The sequence below is a fragment of the Giraffa tippelskirchi genome, chromosome 8 (genome assembly GCF_054371585.1).
Source record: "Giraffa tippelskirchi isolate mGirTip1 chromosome 8, T2T-mGirTip1v1.2.pri, whole genome shotgun sequence".
NCBI classification, from domain to species: Eukaryota; Metazoa; Chordata; class Mammalia; order Artiodactyla; family Giraffidae; genus Giraffa; species Giraffa tippelskirchi.
In genome coordinates, this window is record NC_137282.1 from 66,716,991 (window position 1) to 66,741,743 (window position 24,753).

The window sequence follows — 24,753 nt, forward strand, 5'->3', positions numbered from 1 at the left end:
CCTCCTTGGCCACTGTGATTGGCTCCGGACTGGGGCAGTGCCCAATCGGGGCCCAGGGCCGGGCCTCACGTTAGAAGCCAGGGGAAGAGGAGCTCTCGTCCTGCTGGGGTAGGGGAAGGGGTGGGGCCGGGGGAGGTCAGGCTCCATAAGTGGGAGGGGCGTGAGGTCCGCCTGCGGCAGTTGGTGACCTTCCTGCTCCCCTCAGGGCAGAGCCGCCGGCGTGAGAATGAGGGCGCTGCTGAGCCCAGGGACTGGGATGGCCTGTTGCTGCTGTGGTCCCAGAGCTCCACCCGAGACCTGAGGGAAGCCGTCTGCCCGTGAGTCCTCTCCCGCTTGTCTGTCAGCTTGTTTGAAACATGCTGGGTTTTCTGCCCAGCTGGCTAAGGGGAGTCCCTGGAAACGCAAGGGTGTGGGTTTTGGCAGACTTCAGGGAAGACATGCCAGATGAGCCTGGGAGACTCCAGCTTAATCTGGATTCAGGAGATATCTCCTCGGGCCAGCTAGTAATTGTAGGATAAGCCTAATGAGTCTTCACAGGATGAAGAGAGTAACGTGCCAAGGTAGCAATCGATGTCCTCATTCGAGAGGTTGAAGCTGGTGCTCAGAGAAGCGGGGAACTTGGCCAGAACAAGCAGGTGTGCACCCAGACAGAACCCCCAGATCCGGCCATTGGAGCTCAGGGAGGCCACTGGTGTGGCTTGTCCCTGTGGCAGGGGCCGAGGCATGCAGCCCACCCTGATTCCTGCGGGGGCCTGACTTGGGAAGTGCCATCTGGTAGCTTTGAGACTCACCAAACCAAATTGCACTGGAGAGAGGAAGGACACCTTCCTTCATCCACCCCCCACCCCCGCCGGATTCCCACATACCCTGACCCCTTTCTCTGGATTTCGGAGCCATTTCCAGAGTCCCGCTCATATGACCTCATTCGAAGTGCACTGTGGACGAGCTGCCATCTGCAGCTGCTACCACAGCAGCCAAGGGCTTTAGCTCCCGAGTACCTCCCTTCCTTTGGAACTTGGGGGCCCTCTACTCCCCACTTGCACACCACACACCTTTGCTGAGGATTGTGGGGACCCTCACTCAGTTTGCAGCACGTTGTAGCCATCCCTGTCCTCTCAATACCTCCCTTGAAACTCAGCTTGTGAGCTCCTTTGGAGCAGCGTGGCCCACCTGCAACACTGCAACGGAAGAGACACAGCTGACAGTGAAACAGCAGCTTAGATCTGACGGCCGGAAAGCTCTGTCAAAAGGGACCTCCCTCTTCACACCGTAGAGGCTCTAGGAGCCGCCAGGGTTTCGGAACCAGTGCTGGGGCCAAAAGGACTCCACAGCTGTTTTCCTTCCTGGGGAGGGTTCTGGCTCGAGTGGGAATGGCTCAAGTCTCCTAAGGTTCTGAAAGCCCACTGTGTGCAGATTCACGGTACACAGAGAGCAGAAGGTGGAGTCCTGTCCTGGAGGTGGTCACAGCTCACGGATGAGCCAGGCAGGCAGGCAGGCAGGGCATGAGAACACCTGAGCTGCCTTCATGAGTGAATGGTGTGGGGGCAGAGGAAGAGAAGCCGGTCTGCTCCCTCGTGTGGTGCCCAGGGCAGGTTGTCCCCAGAGGAATCCCTTACGACAGTGAGGACTATCACGGCTGTTTCCCAAGGGGTTCTGTCAGTGCGTGTCTTCCCCGGAGCGGTCAGGCCGTCTCTAAAATACACTGGCCATGGGCATTGCCTCTCCTTGGAACTTCCCATCTGTTTCTCTTTTTTATGGAACAGTGAATTTCTAGAGGGGTTCTGGGCCACAAGGATGTTGGGTCATTTTCTAGCCTTCTGTCATGAAGAACGCTTTCCTGGGCGTTGGGGTGGTTTGTTGTTCCAGCTCCCTTTCTTGGCTTCTTTTGGGAGCTGGTGCAACAAGAGGAGCTCAGCCTCTGCCTTCTGGCTGAGATGGCACCCTTCAAACAGCAATGCCTGCCTGGAGATAATGATGGCATTTGCCAAAAGGGCTTCGTTTGGCACGTGGTATCTTGAAAGGACGTACAACGAACTTTCGGCTATCAAAGGCTAGTTCAAAGGACATAAACATGAGAACTCTCCAGTGGAGTCTTACAGTAGGTGGAGCGTCCGAAAAAAACTCCTTCAGTCATTTCACTGAGAGTCATTGATTGGGGACACCAAGAATATAGGAAGGAATGCAGAAGGAAAAGATGAAATTGTGTTCAGGATCGGGCGGAGGGATGAACAGGGCGTGCTTGCCTTGAATCCAGGCTTTGTTGGGGGGTGGGGCATAAAGATGGAACGGGTCTGAAACTACAAAGTGGTGATGGTAACACAGTATCACCAGAGTTACACAACAGTGTTCCCAAATTGCAACAATGATGAAAAAGTTTACTAATCCCAACTTAACCAACAAAAATACAGGAAACCACGCAAAAAAGAAAACATCACCAGAAAGGTGGAAACAAACCAAATGCAAAGCAGTTCGGGGGAAAGGAACTCCATGTCCCCTGGGGGCAGACCGAGTTGACGGCGTCCACGGTGAGCAGACAGGGATGGAGGCTGCAGAGCCGACCGCTCCCCTGGACGTGGTGTTTCCGGCAAGGGCTCTGGGTCTCTGTCCAGAGCGGGGGCTCGTTCTCCCTGCAGGGGTGGGTGAGTCATCGTGGGCGTCTGGGTGTTGCGCGGGAGCCAGGGCAGGCTCTCCCTGCCGAGGCGGTGACTCCTCCTCTGCCTCGGGTTCTCCTGCCAAAGGCCGAGCAGGTAGAGGTGCACGTGGAGGTGGAGGTTCTGGCTGAGGGGGTGGGACATCAGTGCCTGGGGCTGGGGGTCCTGCAGGCACGGAGATCCGATCTGCCCGGTGTGCTGGCCAGTACCCAGCTGGCCTGGTGTCTCTGCGAGGGCAAGTCTCGGTTCTCCATCTGCCCTCGGTGGATCCCTGGGTCCTGCACCTGGAGCCACCACCTCTGTAGGGACAGGTCTGGGAAGTGGAGCCTGGTTCCAGTTGGAGGCCAGTGCTAGAGCTGTGGGAGAAGCATCGTTTGCCCGCAGGCCAGCCTTGGCATGTGCGTATCCCGGGACAGAAAGCTTCCAAGAGATTCCCAAAGAATACCCAGGGTCGGATGTCTTTTGGGACTGAAGTGTGCAAGATGGGGGGCGGGGGGTGTGAGGCCAGCGCTTGCTGCAGGCCCAGCAGCAGCTTTCGGGGACTCGTCCCTGTGTAGCTCAGCACCCCCTCCGCACACACTCCCGTACACCAGCCCCAGCGTCCTCACCTCTGTGCTCTGGCGTGCTGGGCTCCAGGTCCTCCTGCTGCCTCAGAGGCCGGGGTTCTCGGGACTCTGGGTCAGAGCCGGGTGTGCTGAGCTCCGTGGCAGCCTCAGACTGGGCCGCCGGGTGTATCCTGGGCGGTGTCTCGGCAGCAGGCCTTCCCCGCCTCCGCTTCGCCCCCGGTGGGGCTGATGCCTCCGTGGGCACGCTCACCTGGAGCCTGCACTGGGCCTCACGGGCGGGGGGGTGATGCTCCGACCCCTCCCTCCGGGAGCTGGATGGGGTGTCCCCGTCCTCGGCCTCATCACGTGGGAAGCTCTGCAACGACAGTGACCGTCAGCCAGCCATGCTGGGAGTTTTCCGAGCTGGGCCTGGCCAGTGGAGCCGCTGCTTCGGCCTGCTCGAACTTCTCTGCCCAGAAGGGTCAGAGACGTGTGTCTGCTCAGATCCCCACCCGGGAGGAAAGAGACCCACCTGAGGGTGTGAGGTCAGCCTGGGCGGCCGGCCCTGCCCGCACTCTCCCCATCCCGCCCAGCATGCTCTCCCCTGGGGTGTGGACACAACTTGTCCGCAGGCTTCTGACCCCACATCCACCTGGGCTTCCTTGAGGGAGACACACCCCGAGAAACCCGCATCCACACACACAGGCAAAGGACCCGGTGTTTCCGGGTGGCATGGGAGAGGTGGCCTGGCCCGGCCTGGGGCTCCCCGTGTTACCTTTCTGTTTCTCCGGGCAAAGGGCCAGAGGCGTCTCGGGGGTGCCCTGAGCCAACGTCGACAGGGTGCCCACGCACACTGCCTGTGAGCTCTCCTGAGGCCCCGGCCTCTGGGCAGGGGCAAACAGCAGAACATCTCGGCAGCAAGTGATCTGGCTGGGGGCTCCTCTCCGCTCTCGAGGCCTGGATACCCGGGTTGCGGGTTCTGTTGGGTTCTGTTGCCGGCAGGTGACATCATTTCCTGGGGTTCGTGCTGAGGTCCCTTCCCCAAAACTTCCCAAGGGAATCTCTGGGTTTCTGACTGCTCGACCACCACCCTTAAGCCATGTGCAGGCACAGTGACACCCACCCAGCCCAGCCGACAGCCCTGGGGAGGCCTGGGTGCAGCCAGGGCCTGAGCTCCGAGGGCCCCGCTGCTCTCAGACCAGGCTCCTTCTTCTCATAAGTGGTGTGGCCCTGGACAAGCATATGCCCCTCAGGGTTTCCCCAGTCTCTCCATCTGCAGAGTGGCGGTCATTCTCCCATCTGCTTCCTAGGTCTGTCGGCCTACGAGCAGCTCCATGCCTTTCCACCTGGGGCCGATATCACGTGGAGCGTGTGCGCTGAGACTTCAGAAAGAAAGATTCCTTCCTGGGCTGACACAGCACAGAATGGGGCAGAACGAGGCCTGGATGTGCCGTGGTACCCAGGAAAAGGCACTCCCCCTCCTGACTGTTTTGAGACCCCGCATCCAAGTTGGAGGACCGAAAGGAAGACTCGAAGGTCTCCCTCTCTTATAGAAAAGAGTGGCCAACTTTCTGGTCCTCTGTTTCCATTGAGATTCTGTTCAAGTGTCCCAGCTCGGCTTCTGCGGGTGGCTGAGCTTCTAATGGCTCCCTGCGTTCTTGTCTTTTCCTCTCCAAACCTTCCGTCCTTTTCCCCCTTCTGGGGTGGATGGGCGCTGTCATTGCTTCTACCTTCGAGACAGATTGATGAAAAGTCTGGACCATCGACTCCTTTCCTCTCTTTGGTTCCGTGTCTCTCTCTGGCTGTGTCCCTCTCTTTTCCTTTCTCAATTCAGTCTGTGTCTTCCTCTTTCTCTCTCGTGTGTGGACGGATGGATGCTAGGAATGCACATGTATATGATTAGATGAGGGTTATGTTTTAGGGATAGGTTAGAGGGAGAGAAAGGCTTTAGGTCGGAGTTGGTCATGGGGGAAGGGTCAAGGGTGGTGGTGGTGTTTCTTGGAATCTGAGTGCTGTGCATTCTTCGTCTCTTTCCATATGAACCCCTTCTCAGATACACCACTTGCAAGGAGTCTCTCGTGTTCCGTTTCCTCTCTTTTGCATTTGTGAATGCTTGCTTAGCTTCTCTGTTGTGAAGAGGTTCCATTGGATGGAAACCCATTGGTGTACTTCGTGTACCTCTTTCCCTTACTTGAAGAGACCCATTTCTACCTCCGCCCAGCAAATGGCAAGGAGACTCTGATGTTAAGGAGCCTTTGACCTACGCTTCTTTCTAGCTATCTCATGACATCAGCCTTTAGGGTGAGGTTTTCCCCGATATTGAGGTGGTCTGAGATCAAAACCAATAGCGTTCTTCAGATGTAGCTGTCTGGTTTTCCCATGGACATGTATTGAAGAGGCTTTCTTGTTCCCATTTGGATATTCTCCCCTTCTGTGTCAGAGATGAGTTGAGCATGGATGCTGGGGTCTGTGTCTGGACCCTCAACTTTATTCCATCGATCTGGATCTGTGTGTGTTGTTGTATTCCCAATAGCATACTGTCCGGCTCCTGCTGCTGCTGCTGCGGCTAAGTCACTTCAGTCGTGTCTGACTCTGCGCGACCCCATGGCCTGCAGCCTACCAGGCTCCTCCGTCCAGGGCATTTTCCAGGCAAGAGTACTGGAGTGGGTCGCCATCGCCTTCTCCGATACTCTCCTGAGGATCCTAGTTTGGTCGTCTAATTTCCTTTCACACAACCTTGGATGTCCGTATCGGGGCTTTTTCGTCGGATTGTATTGACAATTTAGGCTCTTTTCTGTTTCCGTACCCCTTTTGCAATTCTTGGTTGGGTGCGAAAATGCATTGGCATTTTGGGAGGAATAGCATCGAAGCTGTGGATTGCCTTGTGGGGCTGGGATATCATTTTCCAAATAGGAATTCTTTCAAGCCCTGAGCACAGCTTCTCTTTCCAGGGATTGGTGTGGGCTTGATCTTCCTTCTTCCATCTCTCGCCGTTTTGTGAGAACAGGTCCTTCCTTCCCTTCTGGGTTAGATGGACCCGTGGGGATCACTTCAGTGAATGGCATTGTCAGTGGGGGTGATAATTCCCTTCTCATTGGAAGACTTTGCTGTGAGTATTAGAAATGCAAGTGATTTCTCTTCCCCTTCCTCCCTGTCCATCTCTCAGGGCCACCGGGAAACAGAGGCCTCACCCAGGGTCACACAGGCCTGAGGAGGTACAACTAGACTGTTGATTCTTCAGGCCCTCAGTGCTGGACATCATCCGGGATACTCTGTGTGTGTCTTCCTCAGTCTGGTGTCCCTTCAGACCTTTCCCTAGTTTTCACAGGCTTGTTGTGTTGGTGTTCTTTGTCTGTTTGGAGACACATCCTTGATAAGCTTTGTGTTTCCACTCATTCGTCTCGCGATGTATGACCTGTCTTTTGCTTTGGTACTGAGGTCTTTCCCACAGTAGATATCTTTGATTTTGCAAAGTCCACTGTATTCTCCTGGTTTTTTTTGTGGACTGCCTTTTAGTTTTGTGTGTGAAGACTCAAAGCACGTGTCCGGTTTCTGCTCATTGTTCCTCTAGATTTGTGACAAGTTTTCATGGAATGTTTGTCTAGGGATAACTGGAAGTGAACTCGGTGTAAGGTGTCAAGTCTCCATCTTCATTCATGTCATCCCCTGCAGTTTCCAATACCCTGTTCCTGAGTGGTATTGGAGACCTTGAGGGAAGTTTGCTTGCATTGGAGTTTGCGTTTCCACCTTGATTAACTTCACACTGTTCTGCCCTCAGGGACACTGTCAAGGGGGAGTGAGGAGCAGCCTGCACTTCCAGCAGTGACCACACGGTGGGGCGAGTGCTGCTCTCCCCTCTGGGAGCCCCAGGCCACAGGCATCCCAGTGAGGAGCCAGCTCTGTGCTCAGCTGAAAGGAGTTAGTCTCTCAGGAGCCTCTGAGCCCTTCCGTTTGGATCACCCAGGGTGGGCATTTACTGTGACAGAAAAAATTGCCCTGAATTCCATGGACGGAAGAGCCTGGCTGTGTAGAGATCGTGAGTTGCCGTGAATCAGACACAACTGAGGACACAAAAATTCAATAGATTAAAACACTTTTTGGGTGTGGGGGGGAGTGAAAGGGGGTGATGTGGGTTTTTTTGTCTTATAAAATAGCCAAGGGAAATCTAGTTTAAACCTAAATTCACATATATGGGATAGGTATAGCTCTCCGTCACCCTATTAAAAAAACTACTAAACTTTTCTGAAAGTTTATTTTGCAGCTTCCTTGAGCACTTCATTGTGAAGCTTTTTTTTTTTTTTCTGTGACTTTGGCCTCATTAAAAAGTACGGTTTGCCTTTACTGGGTAATTTTGTTCATTGGTTTCTTAGGGAATCTTGGTAATATTTGAGTTTCCTGGGGAGTATGGTCACATGACCTGGCCCTGGCCAATCGGTGCCTTCCACCTCCTTGGCCACTGTGATTGGCTCCGGACTGGGGCAGTGCCCAATCGGGGCCCAGGGCCGGGCCTCACGTTAGAAGCCAGGGGAAGAGGAGCTCTCGTCCTGCTGGGGTAGGGGAAGGGGTGGGGCCGGGGGAGGTCAGGCTCCATAAGTGGGAGGGGCGTGAGGTCCGCCTGCGGCAGTTGGTGACCTTCCTGCTCCCCTCAGGGCAGAGCCGCCGGCGTGAGAATGAGGGCGCTGCTGAGCCCAGGGACTGGGATGGCCTGTTGCTGCTGTGGTCCCAGAGCTCCACCCGAGACCTGAGGGAAGCCGTCTGCCCGTGAGTCCTCTCCCGCTTGTCTGTCAGCTTGTTTGAAACATGCTGGGTTTTCTGCCCAGCTGGCTAAGGGGAGTCCCTGGAAACGCAAGGGTGTGGGTTTTGGCAGACTTCAGGGAAGACATGCCAGATGAGCCTGGGAGACTCCAGCTTAATCTGGATTCAGGAGATATCTCCTCGGGCCAGCTAGTAATTGTAGGATAAGCCTAATGAGTCTTCACAGGATGAAGAGAGTAACGTGCCAAGGTAGCAATCGATGTCCTCATTCGAGAGGTTGAAGCTGGTGCTCAGAGAAGCGGGGAACTTGGCCAGAACAAGCAGGTGTGCACCCAGACAGAACCCCCAGATCCGGCCATTGGAGCTCAGGGAGGCCACTGGTGTGGCTTGTCCCTGTGGCAGGGGCCGAGGCATGCAGCCCACCCTGATTCCTGCGGGGGCCTGACTTGGGAAGTGCCATCTGGTAGCTTTGAGACTCACCAAACCAAATTGCACTGGAGAGAGGAAGGACACCTTCCTTCATCCACCCCCCACCCCCGCCGGATTCCCACATACCCTGACCCCTTTCTCTGGATTTTGGAGCCATTTCCAGAGTCCCGCTCATATGACCTCATTCGAAGTGCACTGTGGACGAGCTGCCATCTGCAGCTGCTACCACAGCAGCCAAGGGCTTTAGCTCCCGAGTACCTCCCTTCCTTTGGAACTTGGGGGCCCTCTACTCCCCACTTGCACACCACACACCTTTGCTGAGGATTGTGGGGACCCTCACTCAGTTTGCAGCACGTTGTAGCCATCCCTGTCCTCTCAATACCTCCCTTGAAACTCAGCTTGTGAGCTCCTTTGGAGCAGCGTGGCCCACCTGCAACACTGCAACGGAAGAGACACAGCTGACAGTGAAACAGCAGCTTAGATCTGACGGCCGGAAAGCTCTGTCAAAAGGGACCTCCCTCTTCACACCGTAGAGGCTCTAGGAGCCGCCAGGGTTTCGGAACCAGTGCTGGGGCCAAAAGGACTCCACAGCTGTTTTCCTTCCTGGGGAGGGTTCTGGCTCGAGTGGGAATGGCTCAAGTCTCCTAAGGTTCTGAAAGCCCACTGTGTGCAGATTCACGGTACACAGAGAGCAGAAGGTGGAGTCCTGTCCTGGAGGTGGCCACAGCTCACGGATGAGCCAGGCAGGCAGGCAGGCAGGGCATGAGAACACCTGAGCTGCCTTCATGAGTGAATGGTGTGGGGGCAGAGGAAGAGAAGCCGGTCTGCTCCCTCGTGTGGTGCCCAGGGCAGGTTGTCCCCAGAGGAATCCCTTACGACAGTGAGGACTATCACGGCTGTTTCCCAAGGGGTTCTGTCAGTGCGTGTCTTCCCCGGAGCGGTCAGGCCGTCTCTAAAATACACTGGCCATGGGCATTGCCTCTCCTTGGAACTTCCCATCTGTTTCTCTTTTTTATGGAACAGTGAATTTCTAGAGGGGTTCTGGGCCACAAGGATGTTGGGTCATTTTCTAGCCTTCTGTCATGAAGAACGCTTTCCTGGGCGTTGGGGTGGTTTGTTGTTCCAGCTCCCTTTCTTGGCTTCTTTTGGGAGCTGGTGCAACAAGAGGAGCTCAGCCTCTGCCTTCTGGCTGAGATGGCACCCTTCAAACAGCAATGCCTGCCTGGAGATAATGATGGCATTTGCCAAAAGGGCTTCGTTTGGCACATGGTATCTTGAAAGGACGTACAACGTCCTTTCGGCTATCAAAGGCTAGTTCAAAGGACATAAACATGAGAACTCTCCAGTGGAGTCTTACAGTAGGTGGAGCGTCCGAAAAAAACTCCTTCAGTCATTTCACTGAGAGTCATTGATTGGGGACACCAAGAATATAGGAAGGAATGCAGAAGGAAAAGATGAAATTGTGTTCAGGATCGGGCGGAGGGATGAACAGGGCGTGCTTGCCTTGAATCCAGGCTTTGTTGGGGGGTGGGGCATAAAGATGGAACGGGTCTGAAACTACAAAGTGGTGATGGTAACACAGTATCACCAGAGTTACACAACAGTGTTCCCAAATTGCAACAATGATGAAAAAGTTTACTAATCCCAACTTAACCAACAAAAATACAGGAAACCACGCAAAAAAGAAAACATCACCAGAAAGGTGGAAACAAACCAAATGCAAAGCAGTTCGGGGGAAAGGAACTCCATGTCCCCTGGGGGCAGACCGAGTTGACGGCGTCCACGGTGAGCAGACAGGGATGGAGGCTGCAGAGCCGACCGCTCCCCTGGACGTGGTGTTTCCGGCAAGGGCTCTGGGTCTCTGTCCAGAGCGGGGGCTCGTTCTCCCTGCAGGGGTGGGTGAGTCATCGTGGGCGTCTGGGTGTTGCGCGGGAGCCAGGGCAGGCTCTCCCTGCCGAGGCGGTGACTCCTCCTCTGCCTCGGGTTCTCCTGCCAAAGGCCGAGCAGGTAGAGGTGCACGTGGAGGTGGAGGTTCTGGCTGAGGGGGTGGGACATCAGTGCCTGGGGCTGGGGGTCCTGCAGGCACGGAGATCCGATCTGCCCGGTGTGCTGGCCAGTACCCAGCTGGCCTGGTGTCTCTGCGAGGGCAAGTCTCGGTTCTCCATCTGCCCTCGGTGGATCCCTGGGTCCTGCACCTGGAGCCACCACCTCTGTAGGGACAGGTCTGGGAAGTGGAGCCTGGTTCCAGTTGGAGGCCAGTGCTAGAGCTGTGGGAGAAGCATCGTTTGCCCGCAGGCCAGCCTTGGCATGTGCGTATCCCGGGACAGAAAGCTTCCAAGAGATTCCCAAAGAATACCCAGGGTCGGATGTCTTTTGGGACTGAAGTGTGCAAGATGGGGGGCGGGGGGTGTGAGGCCAGCGCTTGCTGCAGGCCCAGCAGCAGCTTTCGGGGACTCGTCCCTGTGTAGCTCAGCACCCCCTCCGCACACACTCCCGTACACCAGCCCCAGCGTCCTCACCTCTGTGCTCTGGCGTGCTGGGCTCCAGGTCCTCCTGCTGCCTCAGAGGCCGGGGTTCTCGGGACTCTGGGTCAGAGCCGGGTGTGCTGAGCTCCGTGGAAGCCTCAGACTGGGCCGCCGGGTGTATCCTGGGCGGTGTCTCGGCAGCAGGCCTTCCCCGCCTCCGCTTCGCCCCCGGTGGGGCTGATGCCTCCGTGGGCACGCTCACCTGGAGCCTGCACTGGGCCTCACGGGCGGGGGGGTGGTGCTCCGACCCCTCCCTCCGGGAGCTGGGTGGGGTGTCCCCGTCCTCGGCCTCATCACGTGGGAAGCTCTGCAACGACAGTGACCGTCAGCCAGCCATGCTGGGAGTTTTCCGAGCTGGGCCTGGCCAGTGGAGCCGCTGCTTCGGCCTGCTCGAACTTCTCTGCCCAGAAGGGTCAGAGACGTGTGTCTGCTCAGATCCCCACCCGGGAGGAAAGAGACCCACCTGAGGGTGTGAGGTCAGCCTGGGCGGCCGGCCCTGCCCGCACTCTCCCCATCCCGCCCAGCATGCTCTCCCCTGGGGTGTGGACACAACTTGTCCGCAGGCTTCTGACCCCACATCCACCTGGGCTTCCTTGAGGGAGACACACCCCGAGAAACCCGCATCCACACACACAGGCAAAGGACCCGGTGTTTCCGGGTGGCATGGGAGAGGTGGCCTGGCCCGGCCTGGGGCTCCCCGTGTTACCTTTCTGTTTCTCCGGGCAAAGGGCCAGAGGCGTCTCGGGGGTGCCCTGAGCCAACGTCGACAGGGTGCCCACGCACACTGCCTGTGAGCTCTCCTGAGGCCCCGGCCTCTGGGCAGGGGCAAACAGCAGAACATCTCGGCAGCAAGTGATCTGGCTGGGGGCTCCTCTCCGCTCTCGAGGCCTGGATACCCGGGTTGCGGGTTCTGTTGGGTTCTGTTGCCGGCAGGTGACATCATTTCCTGGGGTTCGTGCTGAGGTCCCTTCCCCAAAACTTCCCAAGGGAATCTCTGGGTTTCTGACTGCTCGACCACCACCCTTAAGCCATGTGCAGGCACAGTGACACCCACCCAGCCCAGCCGACAGCCCTGGGGAGGCCTGGGTGCAGCCAGGGCCTGAGCTCCGAGGGCCCCGCTGCTCTCAGACCAGGCTCCTTCTTCTCATAAGTGGTGTGGCCCTGGACAAGCATATGCCCCTCAGGGTTTCCCCAGTCTCTCCATCTGCAGAGTGGCGGTCATTCTCCCATCTGCTTCCTAGGTCTGTCGGCCTACGAGCAGCTCCATGCCTTTCCACCTGGGGCCGATATCACGTGGAGCGTGTGCGCTGAGACTTCAGAAAGAAAGATTCCTTCCTGGGCTGACACAGCACAGAATGGGGCAGAACGAGGCCTGGATGTGCCGTGGTACCCAGGAAAAGGCACTCCCCCTCCTGACTGTTTTGAGACCCCGCATCCAAGTTGGAGGACCGAAAGGAAGACTCGAAGGTCTCCCTCTCTTATAGAAAAGAGTGGCCAACTTTCTGGTCCTCTGTTTCCATTGAGATTCTGTTCAAGTGTCCCAGCTCGGCTTCTGCGGGTGGCTGAGCTTCTAATGGCTCCCTGCGTTCTTGTCTTTTCCTCTCCAAACCTTCCGTCCTTTTCCCCCTTCTGGGGTGGATGGGCGCTGTCATTGCTTCTACCTTCGAGACAGATTGATGAAAAGTCTGGACCATCGACTCCTTTCCTCTCTTTGGTTCCGTGTCTCTCTCTGGCTGTGTCCCTCTCTTTTCCTTTCTCAATTCAGTCTGTGTCTTCCTCTTTCTCTCTCGTGTGTGGACGGATGGATGCTAGGAATGCACATGTATATGATTAGATGAGGGTTATGTTTTAGGGATAGGTTAGAGGGAGAGAAAGGCTTTAGGTCGGAGTTGGTCATGGGGGAAGGGTCAAGGGTGGTGGTGGTGTTTCTTGGAATCTGAGTGCTGTGCATTCTTCGTCTCTTTCCATATGAACCCCTTCTCAGATACACCACTTGCAAGGAGTCTCTCGTGTTCCGTTTCCTCTCTTTTGCATTTGTGAATGCTTGCTTAGCTTCTCTGTTGTGAAGAGGTTCCATTGGATGGAAACCCATTGGTGTACTTCGTGTACCTCTTTCCCTTACTTGAAGAGACCCATTTCTACCTCCGCCCAGCAAATGGCAAGGAGACTCTGATGTTAAGGAGCCTTTGACCTACGCTTCTTTCTAGCTATCTCATGACATCAGCCTTTAGGGTGAGGTTTTCCCCGATATTGAGGTGGTCTGAGATCAAAACCAATAGCGTTCTTCAGATGTAGCTGTCTGGTTTTCCCATGGACATGTATTGAAGAGGCTTTCTTGTTCCCATTTGGATATTCTCCCCTTCTGTGTCAGAGATGAGTTGAGCATGGATGCTGGGGTCTGTGTCTGGACCCTCAACTTTATTCCATCGATCTGGATCTGTGTGTGTTGTTGTATTCCCAATAGCATACTGTCCGGCTCCTGCTGCTGCTGCTGCGGCTAAGTCACTTCAGTCGTGTCTGACTCTGCGCGACCCCATGGCCTGCAGCCTACCAGGCTCCTCCGTCCAGGGCATTTTCCAGGCAAGAGTACTGGAGTGGGTCGCCATCGCCTTCTCCGATACTCTCCTGAGGATCCTAGTTTGGTCGTCTAATTTCCTTTCACACAACCTTGGATGTCCGTATCGGGGCTTTTTCGTCGGATTGTATTGACAATTTAGGCTCTTTTCTGTTTCCGTACCCCTTTTGCAATTCTTGGTTGGGTGCGAAAATGCATTGGCATTTTGGGAGGAATAGCATCGAAGCTGTGGATTGCCTTGTGGGGCTGGGATATCATTTTCCAAATAGGAATTCTTTCAAGCCCTGAGCACAGCTTCTCTTTCCAGGGATTGGTGTGGGCTTGATCTTCCTTCTTCCATCTCTCGCCGTTTTGTGAGAACAGGTCCTTCCTTCCCTTCTGGGTTAGATGGACCCGTGGGGATCACTTCAGTGAATGGCATTGTCAGTGGGGGTGATAATTCCCTTCTCATTGGAAGACTTTGCTGTGAGTATTAGAAATGCAAGTGATTTCTCTTCCCCTTCCTCCCTGTCCATCTCTCAGGGCCACCGGGAAACAGAGGCCTCACCCAGGGTCACACAGGCCTGAGGAGGTACAACTAGACTGTTGATTCTTCAGGCCCTCAGTGCTGGACATCATCCGGGATACTCTGTGTGTGTCTTCCTCAGTCTGGTGTCCCTTCAGACCTTTCCCTAGTTTTCACAGGCTTGTTGTGTTGGTGTTCTTTGTCTGTTTGGAGACACATCCTTGATAAGCTTTGTGTTTCCACTCATTCGTCTCGCGATGTATGACCTGTCTTTTGCTTTTGTACTGAGGTCTTTCCCACAGTAGATATCTTTGATTTTGCAAAGTCCACTGTATTCTCCTGGTTTTTTTTGTGGACTGCCTTTTAGTTTTGTGTGTGAAGACTCAAAGCACGTGTCCGGTTTCTGCTCATTGTTCCTCTAGATTTGTGACAAGTTTTCATGGAATGTTTGTCTAGGGATAACTGGAAGTGAACTCGGTGTAAGGTGTCAAGTCTCCATCTTCATTCATGTCATCCCCTGCAGTTTCCAATACCCTGTTCCTGAGTGGTATTGGAGACCTTGAGGGAAGTTTGCTTGCATTGGAGTTTGCGTTTCCACCTTGATTAACTTCACACTGTTCTGCCCTCAGGGACACTGTCAAGGGGGAGTGAGGAGCAGCCTGCACTTCCAGCAGTGACCACACGGTGGGGCGAGTGCTGCTCTCCCCTCTGGGAGCCCCAGGCCACAGGCATCCCAGTGAGGAGCCAGCTCTGTGCTCAGCTGAAAGGAGTTAGTCTCTCAGGAGCCTCTGAGCCCTTCCGTTTGGATCACCCAGGGTGGGCATTTACTGTGACAGAAAAAATTGCCCTGAATTCCATGGACGGAAGAGCCTGGCTGTGTAGAGATCGTGAGTTGCCGTGAATCAGACACAACTGAGGACACAAAAATTCAATAGATTAAAACACTTTTTGGGTGTGGGGGGGAGTGAAAGGGGGTGATGTGGGTTTTTTTGTCTTATAAAATAGCCAAGGGAAATCTAGTTTAAACCTAAATTCACATATATGGGATAGGTATAGCTCTCCGTCACCCTATTAAAAAAACTACTAAACTTTTCTGAAAGTTTATTTTGCAGCTTCCTTGAGCACTTCATTGTGAAGCTTTTTTTTTTTTTTTTCCTGTGACTTTGGCCTCATTAAAAAGTACGGTTTGCCTTTACTGGATAATTTTGTTCATTGGTTTCTTAGGGAATCTTGGTAATATTTGAGTTTCCTGGGGAGTATGGTCACATGACCTGGCCCTGGCCAATCGGTGCCTTCCACCTCCTTGGCCACTGTGATTGGCTCCGGACTGGGGCAGTGCCCAATCGGGGCCCAGGGCCGGGCCTCACGTTAGAAGCCAGGGGAAGAGGAGCTCTCGTCCTGCTGGGGTAGGGGAAGGGGTGGGGCCGGGGGAGGTCAGGCTCCATAAGTGGGAGGGGCGTGAGGTCCGCCTGCGGCAGTTGGTGACCTTCCTGCTCCCCTCAGGGCAGAGCCGCCGGCGTGAGAATGAGGGCGCTGCTGAGCCCAGGGACTGGGATGGCCTGTTGCTGCTGTGGTCCCAGAGCTCCACCCGAGACCTGAGGGAAGCCGTCTGCCCGTGAGTCCTCTCCCGCTTGTCTGTCAGCTTGTTTGAAACATGCTGGGTTTTCTGCCCAGCTGGCTAAGGGGAGTCCCTGGAAACGCAAGGGTGTGGGTTTTGGCAGACTTCAGGGAAGACATGCCAGATGAGCCTGGGAGACTCCAGCTTAATCTGGATTCAGGAGATATCTCCTCGGGCCAGCTAGTAATTGTAGGATAAGCCTAATGAGTCTTCACAGGATGAAGAGAGTAACGTGCCAAGGTAGCAATCGATGTCCTCATTCGAGAGGTTGAAGCTGGTGCTCAGAGAAGCGGGGAACTTGGCCAGAACAAGCAGGTGTGCACCCAGACAGAACCCCCAGATCCGGCCATTGGAGCTCAGGGAGGCCACTGGTGTGGCTTGTCCCTGTGGCAGGGGCCGAGGCATGCAGCCCACCCTGATTCCTGCGGGGGCCTGACTTGGGAAGTGCCATCTGGTAGCTTTGAGACTCACCAAACCAAATTGCACTGGAGAGAGGAAGGACACCTTCCTTCATCCACCCCCACCCCCGCCGGATTCCCACATACCCTGACCCCTTTCTCTGGATTTCGGAGCCATTTCCAGAGTCCCGCTCATATGACCTCATTCGAAGTGCACTGTGGACGAGCTGCCATCTGCAGCTGCTACCACAGCAGCCAAGGGCTTTAGCTCCCGAGTACCTCCCTTCCTTTGGAACTTGGGGGCCCTCTACTCCCCACTTGCACACCACACACCTTTGCTGAGGATTGTGGGGACCCTCACTCAGTTTGCAGCACGTTGTAGCCATCCCTGTCCTCTCAATACCTCCCTTGAAACTCAGCTTGTGAGCTCCTTTGGAGCAGCGTGGCCCACCTGCAACACTGCAACGGAAGAGACACAGCTGACAGTGAAACAGCAGCTTAGATCTGACGGCCGGAAAGCTCTGTCAAAAGGGACCTCCCTCTTCACACCGTAGAGGCTCTAGGAGCCGCCAGGGTTTCGGAACCAGTGCTGGGGCCAAAAGGACTCCACAGCTGTTTTCCTTCCTGGGGAGGGTTCTGGCTCGAGTGGGAATGGCTCAAGTCTCCTAAGGTTCTGAAAGCCCACTGTGTGCAGATTCACGGTACACAGAGAGCAGAAGGTGGAGTCCTGTCCTGGAGGTGGTCACAGCTCACGGATGAGCCAGGCAGGCAGGCAGGCAGGGCATGAGAACACCTGAGCTGCCTTCATGAGTGAATGGTGTGGGGGCAGAGGAAGAGAAGCCGGTCTGCTCCCTCGTGTGGTGCCCAGGGCAGGTTGTCCCCAGAGGAATCCCTTACGACTGTGAGGACTATCACGGCTGTTTCCCAAGGGGTTCTGTCAGTGCGTGTCTTCCCCGGAGCGGTCAGGCCGTCTCTAAAATACACTGGCCATGGGCATTGCCTCTCCTTGGAACTTCCCATCTGTTTCTCTTTTTTATGGAACAGTGAATTTCTAGAGGGGTTCTGGGCCACAAGGATGTTGGGTCATTTTCTAGCCTTCTGTCATGAAGAACGCTTTCCTGGGCGTTGGGGTGGTTTGTTGTTCCAGCTCCCTTTCTTGGCTTCTTTTGGGAGCTGGTGCAACAAGAGGAGCTCAGCCTCTGCCTTCTGGCTGAGATGGCACCCATCAAACAGCAATGCCTGCCTGGAGATAATGATGGCATTTGCCAAAAGGGCTTCGTTTGGCACATGGTATCTTGAAAGGACGTACAACGTCCTTTCAGCTATCAAAGGCTAGTTCAAAGGACATAAACATGAGAACTCTCCAGTGGAGTCTTACAGTAGGTGGAGCGTCCGAAAAAAAACTCCTTCAGTCATTTCACTGAGAGTCATTGACTGGGGACACCAAGAATATAGGAAGGAATGCAGAAGGAAAAGATGAAATTGTGTTCAGGATCGGGCGGAGGGATGAACAGGGCGTGCTTGCCTTGAATCCAGGCTTTGTTGGGGGGTGGGGCATAAAGATGGAACGGGTCTGAAACTACAAAGTGGTGATGGTAACACAGTATCACCAGAGTTACACAACAGTGTTCCCAAATTGCAACAATGATGAAAAAGTTTACTAATCCCAACTTAACCAACAAAAATACAGGAAACCACGCAAAAAAGAAAACATCACCAGAAAGGTGGAAACAAACCAAATGCAAAGCAGTTCGGGGGAAAGGAACTCCATGTCCCCTGGGGGCAGACCGAGTTGACGGCGTCCACGGTGAGCAGACAGGGATGGAGGCTGCAGAGCCGACCGCTCCCCTGGACGTGGTGTTTCCGGCAAGGGCTCTGGGTCTCTGTCCAGAGCGGGGGCTCGTTCTCCCTGCAGGGGTGGGTGAGTCATCGTGGGCGTCTGGGTGTTGCGCGGGAGCCAGGGCAGGCTCTCCCTGCCGAGGCGGTGACTCCTCCTCTGCCTCGGGTTCTCCTGCCAAAGGCCGAGCAGGTAGAGGTGCACGTGGAGGTGGAGGTTCTGGCTGAGGGGGTGGGACATCAGTGCCTGGGGCTGGGGGTCCTGCAGGCACGGAGATCCGATCTGCCCGGTGTGCTGGCCAGTACCCAGCTGGCCTGGTGTCTCTGCGAGGGCAAGTCTCGGTTCTCCATCTGCCCTCGGTGGATCCCTGGGTCCTGCACCTGGAGCCACCACCTCTGTAGGGACAGGTCTGGGAAGTGGAGCCTGGTTCCAGTTGGAGGCCAGTGCTAGAGCTGTGGGAGAAGCATCGTTTGCCCGCAGGCCAGCCTTGGCATGTGCGTATCCCGGGACAGAAAGCTTCCAAGAGATTCCCAAAGAATACCCAGGGTCGGATGTCTTTTGGGACTGAAGTGTGCAAGATGGGGGGCGGGGGGTGTGAGGCCAGCGCTTGCTGCAGGCCCAGCAGCAGCTTTCGGGGACTCGTCCCTGTGTAGCTCAGCACCCCCTCCGCACACACTCCCGTACACCAGCCCCAGCGTCCTCACCTCTGTGCTCTGGCGTGCTGGGCTCCAGGTCCTCCTGCTGCCTCAGAGGCCGGGGTTCTCGGGACTCTGGGTCAGAGCCGGGTGTGCTGAGCTCCGTGGCAGCCTCAGACTGGGCCGCCGGGTGTATCCTGGGCGGTGTCTCGGCAGCAGGCCTTCCCCGCCTCCGCTTCGCCCCCGGTGGGGCTGATGCCTCCGTGGGCACGCTCACCTGGAGCCTGCACTGGGCCTCACGGGCGGGGGGGTGGTGCTCCGACCCCTCCCTCCGGGAGCTGGGTGGGGTGTCCCCGTCCTCGGCCTCATCACGTGGGAAGCTCTGCAACGACAGTGACCGTCAGCCAGCCATGCTGGGAGTTTTCCGAGCTGGGCCTGGCCAGTGGAGCCGCTGCTTCGGCCTGCTCGAACTTCTCTGCCCAGAAGGGTCAGAGACGTGTGTCTGCTCAGATCCCCACCCGGGAGGAAAGAGACCCACCTGAGGGTGTGAGGTCAGCCTGGGCGGCCGGCCCTGCCCGCACTCTCCCCATCCCGCCCAGCATGCTCTCCCCTGGGGTGTGGACACAACTTGTCCGCAGGCTTCTGACCCCACATCCACCTGGGCTTCCTTGAGGGAGACACACCCCGAGAAACCCGCATCCACACACACAGGCAAAGGACCCGGTGTTTCCGGGTGGCATGGGAGAGGTGGCCTGGCCCGGCCTGGGGCTCCCCGTGTTACCTTTCTGTTTCTCCGGGCAAAGGGCCAGAGGCGTCTCGGGGGTGCCCTGAGCCAACGTCGACAGGGTGCCCACGCACACTGCCTGTGAGCTCTCCTGAGGCCCCGGCCTCTGGGCAGGGGCAAACAGCAGAACATCTCGGCAGCAAGTGATCTGGCTGGGGGCTCCTCTCCGCTCTCGAGGCCTGGATACCCGGGTTGCGGGTTCTGTTGGGTTCTGTTGCCGGCAGGTGACATCATTTCCTGGGGTTCGTGCTGAGGTCCCTTCCCCAAAACTTCCCAAGGGAATCTCTGGGTTTCTGACTGCTCGACCACCACCCTTAAGCCATGTGCAGGCACAGTGACACCCACCCAGCCCAGCCGACAGCCCTGGGGAGGCCTGGGTGCAGCCAGGGCCTGAGCTCCGAGGGCCCCGCTGCTCTCAGACCAGGCTCCTTCTTCTCATAAGTGGTGTGGCCCTGGACAAGCATATGCCCCTCAGGGTTTCCCCAGTCTCTCCATCTGCAGAGTGGCGGTCATTCTCCCATCTGCTTCCTAGGTCTGTCGGCCTACGAGCAGCTCCATGCCTTTCCACCTGGGGCCGATATCACGTGGAGCGTGTGCGCTGAGACTTCAGAAAGAAAGATTCCTTCCTGGGCTGACACAGCACAGAATGGGGCAGAACGAGGCCTGGATGTGCCGTGGTACCCAGGAAAAGGCACTCCCCCTCCTGACTGTTTTGAGACCCCGCATCCAAGTTGGAGGACCGAAAGGAAGACTCGAAGGTCTCCCTCTCTTATAGAAAAGAGTGGCCAACTTTCTGGTCCTCTGTTTCCATTGAGATTCTGTTCAAGTGTCCCAGCTCGGCTTCTGCGGGTGGCTGAGCTTCTAATGGCTCCCTGCGTTCTTGTCTTTTCCTCTCCAAACCTTCCGTCCTTTTCCCCCTTCTGGGGTGGATGGGCGCTGTCATTGCTTCTACCTTCGAGACAGATTGATGAAAAGTCTGGACCATCGACTCCTTTCCTCTCTTTGGTTCCGTGTCTCTCTCTGGCTGTGTCCCTCTCTTTTCCTTTCTCAATTCAGTCTGTGTCTTCCTCTTTCTCTCTCGTGTGTGGACGGATGGATGCTAGGAATGCACATGTATATGATTAGATGAGGGTTATGTTTTAGGGATAGGTTAGAGGGAGAGAAAGGCTTTAGGTCGGAGTTGGTCATGGGGGAAGGGTCAAGGGTGGTGGTGGTGTTTCTTGGAATCTGAGTGCTGTGCATTCTTCGTCTCTTTCCATATGAACCCCTTCTCAGATACACCACTTGCAAGGAGTCTCTCGTGTTCCGTTTCCTCTCTTTTGCATTTGTGAATGCTTGCTTAGCTTCTCTGTTGTGAAGAGGTTCCATTGGATGGAAACCCATTGGTGTACTTCGTGTACCTCTTTCCCTTACTTGAAGAGACCCATTTCTACCTCCGCCCAGCAAATGGCAAGGAGACTCTGATGTTAAGGAGCCTTTGACCTACGCTTCTTTCTAGCTATCTCATGACATCAGCCTTTAGGGTGAGGTTTTCCCCGATATTGAGGTGGTCTGAGATCAAAACCAATAGCGTTCTTCAGATGTAGCTGTCTGGTTTTCCCATGGACATGTATTGAAGAGGCTTTCTTGTTCCCATTTGGATATTCTCCCCTTCTGTGTCAGAGATGAGTTGAGCATGGATGCTGGGGTCTGTGTCTGGACCCTCAACTTTATTCCATCGATCTGGATCTGTGTGTGTTGTTGTATTCCCAATAGCATACTGTCCGGCTCCTGCTGCTGCTGCTGCGGCTAAGTCACTTCAGTCGTGTCTGACTCTGCGCGACCCCATGGCCTGCAGCCTACCAGGCTCCTCCGTCCAGGGCATTTTCCAGGCAAGAGTACTGGAGTGGGTCGCCATCGCCTTCTCCGATACTCTCCTGAGGATCCTAGTTTGGTCGTCTAATTTCCTTTCACACAACCTTGGATGTCCGTATCGGGGCTTTTTCGTCGGATTGTATTGACAATTTAGGCTCTTTTCTGTTTCCGTACCCCTTTTGCAATTCTTGGTTGGGTGCGAAAATGCATTGGCATTTTGGGAGGAATAGCATCGAAGCTGTGGATTGCCTTGTGGGGCTGGGATATCATTTTCCAAATAGGAATTCTTTCAAGCCCTGAGCACAGCTTCTCTTTCCAGGGATTGGTGTGGGCTTGATCTTCCTTCTTCCATCTCTCGCCGTTTTGTGAGAACAGGTCCTTCCTTCCCTTCTGGGTTAGATGGACCCGTGGGGATCACTTCAGTGAATGGCATTGTCAGTGGGGGTGATAATTCCCTTCTCATTGGAAGACTTTGCTGTGAGTATTAGAAATGCAAGTGATTTCTCTTCCCCTTCCTCCCTGTCCATCTCTCAGGGCCACCGGGAAACAGAGGCCTCACCCAGGGTCACACAGGCCTGAGGAGGTACAACTAGACTGTTGATTCTTCAGGCCCTCAGTGCTGGACATCATCCGGGATACTCTGTGTGTGTCTTCCTCAGTCTGGTGTCCCTTCAGACCTTTCCCTAGTTTTCACAGGCTTGTTGTGTTGGTGTTCTTTGTCTGTTTGGAGACACATCCTTGATAAGCTTTGTGTTTCCACTCATTCGTCTCGCGATGTGTGACCTGTCTTTTGCTTTTGTACTGAGGTCTTTCCCACAGTAGATATCTTTGATTTTGCAAAGTCCACTGTATTCTCCTGGTTTTTTTTGTGGACTGCCTTTTAGTTTTGTGTGTGAAGACTCAAAGCACGTGTCCGGTTTCTGCTCATTGTTCCTCTAGATTTGTGACAAGTTTTCATGGAATGTTTGTCTAGGGATAACTGGAAGTGAACTCGGTGTAAGGTGTCAAGTCTCCATCTTCATTCATGTCATCCCCTGCAGTTTCCAATACCCTGTTCCTGAGTGGTATTGGAGACCTTGAGGGAAGTTTGCTTGCATTGGAGTTTGCGTTTCCACCTTGATTAACTTCACACTGTTCTGCCCTCAGGGACACTGTCAAGGGGGAGTGAGGAGCAGCCTGCACTTCCAGCAGTGACCACACGGTGGGGCGAGTGCTGCTCTCCCCTCTGGGAGCCCCAGGCCACAGGCATCCCAGTGAGGAGCCAGCTCTGTGCTCAGCTGAAAGGAGTTAGTCTCTCAGGAGCCTCTGAGCCCTTCCGTTTGGATCACCCAGGGTGGGCATTTACTGTGACAGAAAAAATTGCCCTGAATTCCATGGACGGAAGAGCCTGGCTGTGTAGAGATCGTGAGTTGCCGTGAATCAGACACAACTGAGGACACAAAAATTCAATAGATTAAAACACTTTTTGGGTGTGGGGGGGAGTGAAAGGGGGTGATGTGGGTTTTTTTGTCTTATAAAATAGCCAAGGGAAATCTAGTTTAAACCTAAATTCACATATATGGGATAGGTATAGCTCTCCGTCACCCTATTAAAAAAACTACTAAACTTTTCTGAAAGTTTATTTTGCAGCTTCCTTGAGCACTTCATTGTGAAGCTTTTTTTTTTTTTTTTCCTGTGACTTTGGCCTCATTAAAAAGTACGGTTTGCCTTTACTGGATAATTTTGTTCATTGGTTTCTTAGGGAATCTTGGTAATATTTGAGTTTCCTGGGGAGTATGGTCACATGACCTGGCCCTGGCCAATCGGTGCCTTCCACCTCCTTGGCCACTGTGATTGGCTCCGGACTGGGGCAGTGCCCAATCGGGGCCCAGGGCCGGGCCTCACGTTAGAAGCCAGGGGAAGAGGAGCTCTCGTCCTGCTGGGGTAGGGGAAGGGGTGGGGCCGGGGGAGGTCAGGCTCCATAAGTGGGAGGGGCGTGAGGTCCGCCTGCGGCAGTTGGTGACCTTCCTGCTCCCCTCAGGGCAGAGCCGCCGGCGTGAGAATGAGGGCGCTGCTGAGCCCAGGGACTGGGATGGCCTGTTGCTGCTGTGGTCCCAGAGCTCCACCCGAGACCTGAGGGAAGCCGTCTGCCCGTGAGTCCTCTCCCGCTTGTCTGTCAGCTTGTTTGAAACATGCTGGGTTTTCTGCCCAGCTGGCTAAGGGGAGTCCCTGGAAACGCAAGGGTGTGGGTTTTGGCAGACTTCAGGGAAGACATGCCAGATGAGCCTGGGAGACTCCAGCTTAATCTGGATTCAGGAGATATCTCCTCGGGCCAGCTAGTAATTGTAGGATAAGCCTAATGAGTCTTCACAGGATGAAGAGAGTAACGTGCCAAGGTAGCAATCGATGTCCTCATTCGAGAGGTTGAAGCTGGTGCTCAGAGAAGCGGGGAACTTGGCCAGAACAAGCAGGTGTGCACCCAGACAGAACCCCCAGATCCGGCCATTGGAGCTCAGGGAGGCCACTGGTGTGGCTTGTCCCTGTGGCAGGGGCCGAGGCATGCAGCCCACCCTGATTCCTGCGGGGGCCTGACTTGGGAAGTGCCATCTGGTAGCTTTGAGACTCACCAAACCAAATTGCACTGGAGAGAGTAAGGACACCTTCCTTCATCCACCCCCACCCCCGCCGGATTCCCACATACCCTGACCCCTTTCTCTGGATTTCGGAGCCATTTCCAGAGTCCCGCTCATATGACCTCATTCGAAGTGCACTGTGGACGAGCTGCCATCTGCAGCTGCTACCACAGCAGCCAAGGGCTTTAGCTCCCGAGTACCTCCCTTCCTTTGGAACTTGGGGGCCCTCTACTCCCCACTTGCACACCACACACCTTTGCTGAGGATTGTGGGGACCCTCACTCAGTTTGCAGCACGTTGTAGCCATCCCTGTCCTCTCAATACCTCCCTTGAAACTCAGCTTGTGAGCTCCTTTGGAGCAGCGTGGCCCACCTGCAACACTGCAACGGAAGAGACACAGCTGACAGTGAAACAGCAGCTTAGATCTGACGGCCGGAAAGCTCTGTCAAAAGGGACCTCCCTCTTCACACCGTAGAGGCTCTAGGAGCCGCCAGGGTTTCGGAACCAGTGCTGGGGCCAAAAGGACTCCACAGCTGTTTTCCTTCCTGGGGAGGGTTCTGGCTCGAGTGGGAATGGCTCAAGTCTCCTAAGGTTCTGAAAGCCCACTGTGTGCAGATTCACGGTACACAGAGAGCAGAAGGTGGAGTCCTGTCCTGGAGGTGGTCACAGCTCACGGATGAGCCAGGCAGGCAGGCAGGCAGGGCATGAGAACACCTGAGCTGCCTTCATGAGTGAATGGTGTGGGGGCAGAGGAAGAGAAGCCGGTCTGCTCCCTCGTGTGGTGCCCAGGGCAGGTTGTCCCCAGAGGAATCCCTTACGACTGTGAGGACTATCACGGCTGTTTCCCAAGGGGTTCTGTCAGTGCGTGTCTTCCCCGGAGCGGTCAGGCCGTCTCTAAAATACACTGGCCATGGGCATTGCCTCTCCTTGGAACTTCCCATCTGTTTCTCTTTTTTATGGAACAGTGAATTTCTAGAGGGGTTCTGGGCCACAAGGATGTTGGGTCATTTTCTAGCCTTCTGTCATGAAG

At 55.2% G+C, this 24,753-nt stretch overlaps 1 long non-coding RNA gene across 1 annotated transcript; it reads right to left on the minus strand.

Moving 5' to 3' along the window:
* Positions 1–2,354: 2,354 nt before the first annotated feature.
* LOC145517356 (uncharacterized) lies at positions 2,355–4,163 on the minus strand. The gene is made up of 2 exons (XR_014061993.1): positions 3,260–4,163; positions 2,355–3,007 (listed from the first exon to the last, which is right to left on the minus strand). It is a non-coding gene; the product is annotated as an uncharacterized LOC145517356 (long non-coding RNA).
* Between the last annotated feature and the right edge of the window lie 20,590 nt (positions 4,164–24,753).